Source organism: Eleutherodactylus coqui, chromosome 3 (assembly GCF_035609145.1).
Source record: "Eleutherodactylus coqui strain aEleCoq1 chromosome 3, aEleCoq1.hap1, whole genome shotgun sequence".
Lineage (NCBI taxonomy): Eukaryota > Metazoa > Chordata > Amphibia > Anura > Eleutherodactylidae > Eleutherodactylus > Eleutherodactylus coqui.
Window position 1 is genome coordinate 234,318,671 of NC_089839.1, and position 11,802 is coordinate 234,330,472.

Below are 11,802 nucleotides of genomic sequence, written 5' to 3' on the forward strand. Positions count from 1 at the left end.
CCACACTGCATGCCCCAGTCAGACTGGGATTCTTTACAAGTGGACACATGTAGGTTTAACTCCCTGTGGACCCACTGCCTGGGTGGGTGCCAGGAAGCCACCGGCGGTACACAAAAATATCCCATTGCATTGCCCAACACAGCTGAGGTAGTAATGTCGTGCGTAATACAGGTGTGCTTCGGCCCACACTGCATGCCCCAGTCAGACTGGGATTCTTTACAAGTGGACACATGTAGGTTTAACTCCCTGTGGACCCACTGCCTGGGTGGGTGCCAGGAAGCCACCGGCGGTACATAGAAATATCCCATTGCATTGCCCAACACAGCTGAGGTAGTAATGTCGTGCGTAATACAGGTGTGCTTCGGCCCACACTGCATGCCCCAGTCAGACTGGGATTCTTTACAAGTGGACACATGTAGGTTTAACTCCCTGTGGACCCACTGCCTGGGTGGGTGCCAGGAAGCCACCGGCGGTACACAAAAATATCCCATTGCATTGCCCAACACAGCTGAGGTAGTAATGTCGTGCGTAATACAGGTGTGCTTCGGCCCACACTGCATGCCCCAGTCAGACTGGGATTCTTTACAAGTGGACACATGTAGGTTTAACTCCCTGTGGACCCACTGCCTGGGTGGGTGCCAGGAAGCCACCGGCGGTACATAGAAATATCCCATTGCATTGCCCAACACAGCTGAGGTAGTAATGTCGTGCGTAATACAGGTGTGCTTCGGCCCACACTGCATGCCCCAGTCAGACTGGGATTCTTTACAAGTGGACACATGTAGGTTTAACTCCCTGTGGACCCACTGCCTGGGTGGGTGCCAGGAAGCCACCGGCGGTACATAGAAATATCCCATTGCATTGCCCAACACAGCTGAGGTAGTAATGTCGTGCGTAATACAGGTGTGCTTCGGCCCACACTGCATGCCCCAGTCAGACTGGGATTCTTTACAAGTGGACACATGTAGGTTTAACTCCCTGTGGACCCACTGCCTGGGTGGGTGCCAGGAAGCCACCGGCGGTACATAGAAATATCCCATTGCATTGCCCAACACAGCTGAGGTAGTAATGTCGTGCGTAATACAGGTGGGCTTCGGCCCACACTGCATGCCCCGGTCAGACGGGTTCTTTAGAAGTGTACAGATGTATTAAAAACTCAGTGTGCACCTACAGCATGGGTGGCTCCCTGGAACCCACCGGCGGTACACAAAAATATCCCATTGCATTGCCCAACACAGCTGAGGTAACGTCAGCTGTAATGCAGGTGGGCTAAAAATTAATTTGATTACACTGTAGGCGAGGGCCCACACAAATTGCTGTATCAACAGTACTAATGTACATCCCAAAAATTGGCCATGGCCAGCCAAGAGGGCAGGTGAAACCCATTAATCGCTTTGGTTAATGTGGCTTAAGTGGTAACTAGGCCTGGAGGCAGCCCAGTGTAACGAAAAATTGGTTCAAGTTAAAGTTCCAATGCTTTTAAGCGCATTGAAACTTATAAAAATTGTTCTGAAAAATTATTTGAGTGAGCCTTGTGGCCCTAAGAAAAATTGCCCGTTCAGCGTGATTACGTGAGGTTTCAGGAGGTGGAGCAGGAGGAGGAGGAGGAGGAATATTAGACACAGATTGATGAAGCAGAAATGTCCCCGTTTTGGATGGTGAGAGAGAACGTAGCTTCCATCCGCGGGTGCAGCCTACGTATTGCTTACGTATCGCTGCTGTCCGCTGGTGGAGAACAGAAGTCTGGGGAAATCCAGCCTTTGTTCATCTTGATGAGTGTTAGCCTGTCGGCACTGTCGGTTGACAAGCGGCTACGCTTATCTGTGATGATTCCCCCAGCCGCACTAAACACCCTCTCCGACAACACGCTAGCCGCAGGACAAGCAAGCACCTCAAGGGCATACAGGGCTAGTTCAGGCCACGTGTCCAGCTTCGACACCCAGTAGTTGTAGGGGGCAGAGGCGTCACCAAGGATGGTCGTGCGATCCGCTACGTACTCCCTCACCATCCTTTTGCAGTGCTCCCGCCGACTCAGCCGTGACTGGGGAGCGGTGACACAGTCTTGGTGGGGAGCCATAAAGCTGGCCAGGCCCTTAAAGACTGTTGCACTGCCTGGGATGTACATGCTGCTCGATCTACGCACATCCCCTGCAACATGGCCCTCGGAACTGCGCCTTCTGCCACTAGCGCTGTCGGCTGGGAATTTTACCATCAGCTTGTCCGCAAGGGTCCTGTGGTATAGCAACACTCTCGAACCCCTTTCCTCTTCGGGAATCAGAGTGGGCAGGTTCTCCTTATACCGTGGATCGAGCAGTGTGTACACCCAGTAATCCGTCGTGGCCAGAATGCGTGCAACGCGAGGGTCACGAGAAAGGCATCCTAACATGAAGTCAGCCATGTGTGCCAGGGTACCTGTACGCAACACATGGCTGTCTTCACTAGGAAGATCACTTTCAGGATCCTCCTCCTCCTCCTCCTCCTCCTCAGGCCATACACGCTGAAAGGATGACAGGCAATCAGCCGGTGTACCGTCAGCAGCGGGCCAAGCTGTCTCTTCCCCCTCCTCCTCATCCTCCTCATGCTCCTCCTCCTCCTCCTGTACGCGCTGAGAAATAGACAGGAGGGTGCCCTGACTATCCAGCGGCATACTGTCTTCCCCCGCCCCCGTTTCCGAGCGCAAAGCAGCTGCCTTTATGGTTTGCAGGGAATTTCTCAAGATGCATAGCAGAGGAATGGTGACGCTAATGATTGTAGCATCGCCGCTCACCACCTGGGTAGACTCCTCAAAATTACCAAGGACATGGCAGATGTCTGCCAACCAGGCCCACTCTTCTGAAAGGAATTGAGGAGGCTGACTCCCACTGCGCCGCCCATGTTGGAGTTGGTATTCGACTATAGCTCTCCGTTGTTCATAGAGCCTGGCCAACATGTGGAGCGTAGAGTTCCACCGTGTGGGCACGTCGCACAGCAGTCGGTGCACTGGCAGCTTAAAGTGATGTTGCAGGGTGCGCAGGGTGGCAGCGTCCGTGTGGGACTTGCGGAAATGTGCGCAGAGCCGGCGCGCCTTTACGAGCAGGTCTGACAAGCGTGGGTAGCTTTTCAGAAACCGCTGAACCACCAAATTAAAGACGTGGGCCAGGCATGGCACGTGCGTGAGGCTGCCAAGCTGCAGAGCCGCCACCAGGTTACGGCCGTTGTCACACACGACCATGCCCGGTTGGAGGCTCAGCGGCGCAAGCCAGCGGTCGGTCTGCTGTGTCAGACCCTGCAGCAGTTCGTGGGCCGTGTGCCTCTTATCGCCTAAGCTGAGTAGTTTCAGCACGGCCTGCTGACGCTTGCCCACCGCTGTGCTGCCACACCGCGCGACACCGACTGCTGGCGACATGCTGCTGCTAACACATCTTGATTGTGAGACAGAGGAGGAGGAGGAGGAGGAGGGTGCTTTAGTGGAGGAAGCATACACCTCCGCAGATACCAGCACCGAGCTGGGGCCCGCAATTCTGGGGGTGGGTAGGACGTGAGCGGTCCCAGGCTCTGACTCTGTCCCAGCCTCCACTAAATTCACCCAATGTGCCGTCAGGGAGATGTAGTGGCCCTGCCCGCCTGTGCTTGTCCACGTGTCCGTAGTTAAGTGGACCGTGGCAGTAACCGCGTTGGTGAGGGCGCGCACAATGTTGCGGGAGACGTGGTCGTGCAGGGCTGGGACGGCACATCGGGAAAAGTAGTGGCGACTGGGAACTGAGTAGCGCGGGGCCGCCGCCTCCATGATACTTTTGAAGGACTCCGTTTCCACAACCCTATACGGCAGCATCTCAAGGCTGATGAATTTTGCGATGCGGACGGTTAACGTTTGAGCGTGCGGGTGCGTGGCGGCGTACTTGCGCTTGCGCTCGAACACTTGCGCAAGCGACGGCTGAACGGTGCGCTGAACTACACTGCTGGATGGGGCCGAGGACAGCGGAGATGAGGGTGTGGGTGCAGGCCATGAGGCGGTAGTGCCTGTGTCCTGAGAGGGGGGTTGCATCTCAGTGGCAGGTTGGGGCACAGGGGGAGAGGCAGGGGTGCAAACCGGAGACGGTGAACGGCCTTTGTCCCACCTTGCGGGGTGCTTGGCCATCATATGTCTGCGCATGGTGGTGGTGGTGAGGCTGTTGGTGTTGGCTCCCCGGCTGAGCTTTGCGCGACAAAGGTTGCACACCACTGTTCGTCGGTCGTCAGGCGTCTCTGTGAAAAACTGCCAGACCTTAGAGCACCTCGGCCTACGCAGGGTGGCATGGCGCGAGGGGGCGCTTTGGGAAACACTTGGTGGATTATTCGGTCTGGCCCTGCCTCTACCCCTGGCCACCGCACTGCCTCTTGCAACCTGCCCTGCTGATGCCCTTGACTCCCCCTCTGAAGACCTGTCCTCCTGAGTAAGCGTTGCACACCAGGTGGGGTCAGTCACCTCATCGTCCTGCTGCTCTTCCTCCGAATCCTCTGTGCGCTGCTCCCTGGGACTTACTGCCCTTACTACTACCTCACTGCAAGACAACTGTGTCTGATCGTCATCGTCCTCCTCACCCACAGAAAGTTGTTGAGACAGTTGGCGGAAGTCCCCAGCCTCTTCCCCCGGACCCCGGGAACTTTCGAATGGTTGGGCATCAGTGACGATAAACTCCTCTGGTGGGAGAGGAACCGCTGCTGCCCAATCTAAGCAGGGGCCCGAGAACAGTTCCTGGGAGTGTTCCCGCTCCTGAGCAGGTGTCATTGTAGTGGACTGAGGAGGCTGGGAGGAAGGAGGAGCAGCAGACAGAGGATTCGGATTGGCAGCAGTGGACGGCGCAGAACTGCGGGTAGACGATAGGTTGCTCGAAGCACTTTCTGCCATCCAGGACAGGACCTGCTCACACTGCTCATTTTCTAATAACCGTCTCCCGCGTGGACCCATTAATTGGGCGATGAATGTGGGGACGCCAGAAACGTGCCTCTCTCCTAATCGCGCAGCAGACAGCTGCGACACACCTGGATCAGGAGCTTGGCCTGTGCCCACACCCTCACTTGGCCCTCCGCGTCCTCTGCCACGTCCACGTCCACGTCCTCTAGGCTTACCCCTACCCCTCAGCATGCTGTATTACCAGTGATTAGATTTCCCAGGCAGGAAATAAATTGGCGCAAGACTGCAGGCCAAATATAATTTTTGCCCTTTTTGGAAAACGAAAGGCCCCACTGCCTCTAGTGAATGAATTATCAAAGTTTAATAACTGTGCTGTGTCCCTGCTTATGTGTCACAGAACGTGAGGGTAGCAGAGTTATTATAACTCTTGGAGAGCAGGTATTTTTTTTTCCCAATTAAGGAAAGCAAATGGCGAACACAGCAGTAAAGCGTAGCTGGCTGCGTATGATTTAGCAATGTTCTTCACGCAGCTCACACGTCTCCACAGGCGTAAGGACGGACACAGGCTGGACAAATAGATTTGTTTTCAGTTTTTTCCCACCAACAGGCAGCACTGCGTATATTCAATGAACCTGCGAAGTTTAATAACTGCGCTGTGTCCCTGCTTATGTGTCACAGAACGTGAGGGTAGCAGAGTTATTATAACTCTTGGAGAGCAGGTATTTTTTTTTCCCAATTAAGGAAAGCAAATGGCGAACACAGCAGTAAAGCGTAGCTGGCTGCGTATGATTTAGCAATGTTCTTCACGCAGCTCACACGTCTCCACAGGCGTAAGGACGGACACAGGCTGGACAAATAGATTTGTTTTCAGTTTTTTCCCACCAACAGGCAGCACTGCGTATATTCAATGAACCTGCGAAGTTTAATAACTGCGCTGTGTCCCTGCTTATGTGTCACAGAACGTGAGGGTAGCAGAGTTATTATAACTCTTGGAGAGCAGGTATTTTTTTTTCCCAATTAAGGAAAGCAAATGGCGAACACAGCAGTAAAGCGTAGCTGGCTGCGTATGATTTAGCAATGTTTTTCACGCAGCTCACACGTCTACACAGGCGTAAGGACGGACACAGGCTGGACAAATAGATTTGTTTTCAGTTTTTTCCCACCAACAGGCAGCACTGCGTATATTCAATGAACCTGCGAAGTTTAATAACTGCGCTGTGTCCCTGCTTATGTGTCACAGAACGTGAGGGTAGCAGAGTTATTATAACTCTTGGAGAGCAGGTATTTTTTTTTCCCAATTAAGGAAAGCAAATGGCGAACACAGCAGTAAAGCGTAGCTGGCTGCGTATGATTTAGCAATGTTTTTAACGCAGCTCACACGTCTACACAGGCGTAAGGACGGACACAGGCTGGACAAATAGATTTGTTTTCAGTTTTTTCCCACCAACAGGCAGCACTGCGTATATTCAATGAACCTGCGAAGTTTAATAACTGCGCTGTGTCCCTGCTTATGTGTCACAGAACGTGAGGGTAGCAGAGTTATTATAACTCTTGGAGAGCAGGTATTTTTTTTTCCCAATTAAGGAAAGCAAATGGCGAACACAGCAGTAAAGCGTAGCTGGCTGCGTATGATTTAGCAATGTTTTTCACGCAGCTCACACGTCTACACAGGCGTAAGGACGGACACAGGCTGGACAAATAGATTTGTTTTCAGTTTTTTCCCACCAACAGGCAGCACTGCGTATATTCAATGAACCTGCGAAGTTTAATAACTGCGCTGTGTCCCTGCTTATGTGTCACAGAACGTGAGGGTAGCAGAGTTATTATAACTCTTGGAGAGCAGGTATTTTTTTTTCCCAATTAAGGAAAGCAAATGGCGAACACAGCAGTAAAGCGTAGCTGGCTGCGTATGATTTAGCAATGTTTTTCACGCAGCTCACACGTCTACACAGGCGTAAGGACGGACACAGGCTGGACAAATAGATTTGTTTTCAGTTTTTTCCCACCAACAGGCAGCACTGCGTATATTCAATGAACCTGCGAAGTTTAATAACTGCGCTGTGTCCCTGCTTATGTGTCACAGAACGTGAGGGTAGCAGAGTTATTATAACTCTTGGAGAGCAGGTATTTTTTTTCCCAATTAAGGAAAGCAAATGGCGAACCCAGCAGTAAAGCGTAGCTGGCTGCGTATGATTTAGCAATGTTTTTCACGCAGCTCACACGTCTACACAGGCGTAAGGACGGACAGAGGCTGGACAAATAGATTTGTTTTCAGTTTTTTCCCACCAACAGGCAGCACTGCGTATATTCTACGAATAATAACTGTGTTGTGGCCCTGCCTATACAATTCTTTCCCTGCAGTATCAATGGAGGGTGCAATGCTCTGCAGAGGCGATTTTGAGAAGCCCAAAAAAAATGCAGCACAGCCAACAGCAGCCTGGACAGTACTGCACACGGATAAATATGGCCCTAGAAAGGACCGTTGAGGTTCTTGAAGGCTACACTCACTCCTAACACTCTCCCTGCCTATGCAGCACTTCTGTCCCTAATGCCAGGTGCAACGGTCTGCAGAGGCGATTTTGAGAAAAAAAAAAAAATCCCACTGCTAACAGCAGCCAACACACAGCTATCAGTGGCCCTAATAAGGACCTTTGGGGGGTCTTGAAGCCTACACTAACTACCAATTCTTTCCCTACAGCAGCTCCGGTATAAACAGCACTGTCCCTCATCTAACTCACACCGCATCTGAGGCGAGCCGCGGGAGGGGCCGACTTTTATATTAGGCGAACACCTGATCTCGCCAGCCACTCACAGCAGGGGGGTGGTATAGGGCTTAAACGTTGCAGGGGGAAGTTGTAATGCCTTCCCTGTCTTTCAATTGGCCAGAAAAGCGCGCTAACGTCTCAGGGAAGGAAGTGAAAGTAACCAGAACACCGCATGGTGTTCGTCACGAATAACGAACATCCCGAACACCCTAATATTCGCACGAATATCAAGCTCGGACGAACGCGTTCGCTCATCTCTAATAATTATACAAGATAATTAATGTACAAGATAATTCATATAACAGAGGACAATATATGGCTACAAAAATACCTAGATAAACTGGGTGCTTGGCTAGAAAAATGGCAAATGAAGTTCACTGTTGATAAATCTAAGGTTATGCACATGGGCAGGAGAAATGGATGTCACCAATATATACTAAATGGGGTACTGCTAGGGAAAAGTGATATGGAAAAAGACCTGGGGGGAATAGGGGACTGTAAATTTAACTGGAGCAATTAATGCCAGTCATCTGCTGCAGAAGCAAATAAGGTCTTGGGGTGCATTAAAAGAGGTATAGGGGCGAAGGATGAGAACATTATTCTTCCACTATATAAGGCCCTTGTCAATCCTGACATGGAATACTGTGTACAGTTCTGGACACCGGTGCTCAGGAAAGTTGTTGCAGTGCTTGAGGGGGTTCAAAGAAGGGAAACTAAATTAATAAACAGAATGGGAGTACTGGAATACCCAGAGAGGCTAACAAAATTGGTTTTATTTACTATGGAAAAAAGACAGCTAAGGGGCGATCAAATAACTATGTATAAATACATGAGGAGACAATACAAGGATCTCTCCCATGATCTGCTTATACCCAGGACTGCGACGGTGACAAGAGGGCATTCTCTACATCTAGAAGAAAGCAGGTTTCATCACAAACACAGAAGGGGATTCTTAACCATAAGAGCAGTGAGACTATGGAACTCTCTGCCTGAGGGTGTGGTGATGGCAAAATCTATAGAGGAGTTTAAGAGGGGAGTAGATGTCTTTCTAGAGCGCTATTATATTGTGGGATATAGACATTAGGTGACCAGCAGAATTGTTGATCCGGGTCTTGCAGTCAGGTAGGAACTATCAAACATTGATCCAGGACTATTCTGACTGCCATTATGGAGTTGGAAATGAATTTTTTCCCCAAATGGGCTAATTGGCTTCTGCTTTTTTTGGGTCTTTTGCCTTCCTCTGTATCAACAAGCGGCAGGGTTGAAACAGGCTGAACTAGATTGGCATTGTCTTCATTTAGCCTAACCTACTATGTTACTATCATTTGAAATATGAAACCAAGCCAAAAAACCCACAAAAAAGGATGTAATAATAATAATAATAATAATCTTTATTTGTATAGCGCCAACTTATTCCGCAGCGCTTTCAGGCATGGATAAATGCAAAACAAATGTATGTAGTTTTTTTAGCGCTTTTTGGTCTATAGCAAAGGGTGAACTCTACATACTAACATAGTATGTTAGGCTGAAAAAAGACATATGTCTTTCTAGTTCAGCCAATTACACCCATAATATTGATCCAGAAGATTGCAAATAACAAACAAACAAGGAGGTACAAGCAAATTTTCCCCATTTAAGGGCTTTTACCCACTAGTGTTCTTTTAATGCTGCGATATCGCTGTATTTTTTTAATGGGACTTTCTAATGTTAAAATTGCACAAAAATCGCAAGTTTGTGCTTTTGCGATTTTTGTGTGATGCAATTTTAACATTAAAAAGCCCCATTGAAAAAAGGGCAGCGATGTCGCAGCATTAAAAAAAAAAACGCTAGTAGGTAAAAGCCCTAAAGGGAAAAAAAATTCTTCTCGTTTCGAATCTGAGAATAATCCCTGGATCAAAAACACTTCTAAAGTAAATAATGACTAGAACATATAATATTGCAATGCTCAAGATAGGCATCAAGGCCTCCCTTAAACTCTTTTAGCAAATTCGCCGTCACCACTTCCTCAAGCATGGAGTTCCATAATCTCACTGCTCTTACAGTAAAGAACCTCCTTCTGTGTCTCTGTAGAAACCTTCTTTCCTCTAGATGTCGTGAATGCCCCCTTGTTAGTTGTCCAAATTGAGAACTAGCTGTAGTGGTGACTGATATCTCGAGGCAGGTAAGAGACATCGGACACCAAGGGAAGACATTATTGGTACCCAAAACCTAGGTCTATTCTAGAGAAGGAGCCATGAGACAGTGAGGGGCAGGGGTATGCAGTGTCATCCAGGTGCCTTAAGCACCGCATCTCCTCTAGCAAGTAAGAGGAAGTCCATCTCGGTAATTGGGTTCATACCGAATTCATTTGGTGGGGACGGTTTCATTCCAGGTCCATAAGTTGGTAAAAGTCTCCCATCAGTACTAATGGGGCTGTGTCTCGTAGTACCACTTTGGCCATGATATCGTGTAACACTTATCAGTTGGGGGAGGTATATAAACATTGAGTATAGTTAGAAGTTAACTATTAAAGGACCCCTGCAGTATAAGGGCTCGGTCACACAGGTGTTTTTTTGTCCGATCTGCAGATGCGCTTGCGATCTGCAGATATATAGACCCAATGCATCCCAATGGGAGCAGGCACATGTCCGTTTTTTTATGCGGATGTGCGATAAATTATAGGACACAACGATTCACAGAATGCACCTATCTGCATTCTGCGAATTGTTGTGTTCTATATATACGCTCAATGGGGCCGGTGGCAGCAGCGTCGACCCCATTGAGAACATATACTAAAGATGGTTCTCCTCTGCCACAGCTGTGCCACAACTGTGGCAGAGAAGAACAATGTTCTCACATTGAAGTCAATGGAGCCAGCAATACAGCCGCCTCCATTGAAAGCAATGGGCCGTCGGCAAGCACTGTATGAATTTTCAGGGAAGGGCTTAAAATATAAGCCCTTCCCTGAAAAGCATCCTGCAAATGTGTAAAAATAAAAGAAAAAAGTATACTCACCTTTTTTCTGCAGCCGGAGTTTAGCCGCATCCGGCCGGCAGTTCTCCTGAACTGCTCTCTGTTGTATTCAGCAGCCGGGGATTTAAAATCCCTGCCTGCTGAATGGGCTGCCTCTGATTGGTCACAGCCCTCAGCCAATCAGAGGCAGCTCTCACTCACCCATTCATGAATTCATGAATGGGTAAGTGAGTGCTGCCTCTGATTGGCTGAGCGCAGGGACCAATCAGAGGCAGCTTCCGAATGGGTCCCCACTCCAGGCCACTGGGATAAGTCTAGGGATACTGAGGCCTGGTAGGCCCCGCAAGGCCGCCGCCTAGCTCCGACCTGATCTTAAAAGGTCTGAAAATGCTCCCCCGAGGCATGAGGGGATGCCATGGGGTTAGAGCTGGCTGTCACTGGTCCAGTAAAGACAAGATGGCCACATATTTCACGGGCCTAGGACAGAGCTCTTCATAGCATGTCCGGTCCTCTTACTGGTTAGGCCACACACCCAGCTTTGTTTTTTTTTAACCATTTCCTGTCCTTTCCCCAAAAGTTCAATCAGTTGGACAAGCCCTTCATGGTGTTGCTATTTTTGCATCTCTGCAATACATTTAAATCCTATATAAGTTTTGCAGCATGTTGACTTTTTATTTGTCAGGAAAAGCGGGAAGTGGCAGTATTTCATTTTCCACCTTAAGCAGCAGAAAGGCTCAGTGTACCTCTGATTCTGGAATGGAATCATGAGAGACGGAATCCTGTGGTGACAAACATGAACATTAACTAAGGGTCTAATAGGGAGAAGATTGGAATTCTATCCTCGTACTGATTAACTATATTTACTGGGCCTCTCATTTACATTTAGGTTATTACAATATGCATTGGGATGGTTCATATGTGTGGATAATGATTTTAAGGGGATTACACTAGGATGAAAATATAGGCATGTGCTACTATAGAACATACTGCAGACATGTAAAAAGAACACATTTACCAGCTGATTATTTGTTCCAGCACCAGAAAATATCTTTGCCTTAATATTGATATTTATGTCACATTATAATTATCAATACACCTATTTGAAGGTGAACACATCTGGCTTTTTCACATTTCAGATTGCATTTTTAGATATTTTTGTACTGCCAATTCCCAAGGAAACTCCTTATTTTTCCCCAGAAAGAAAGCAATACA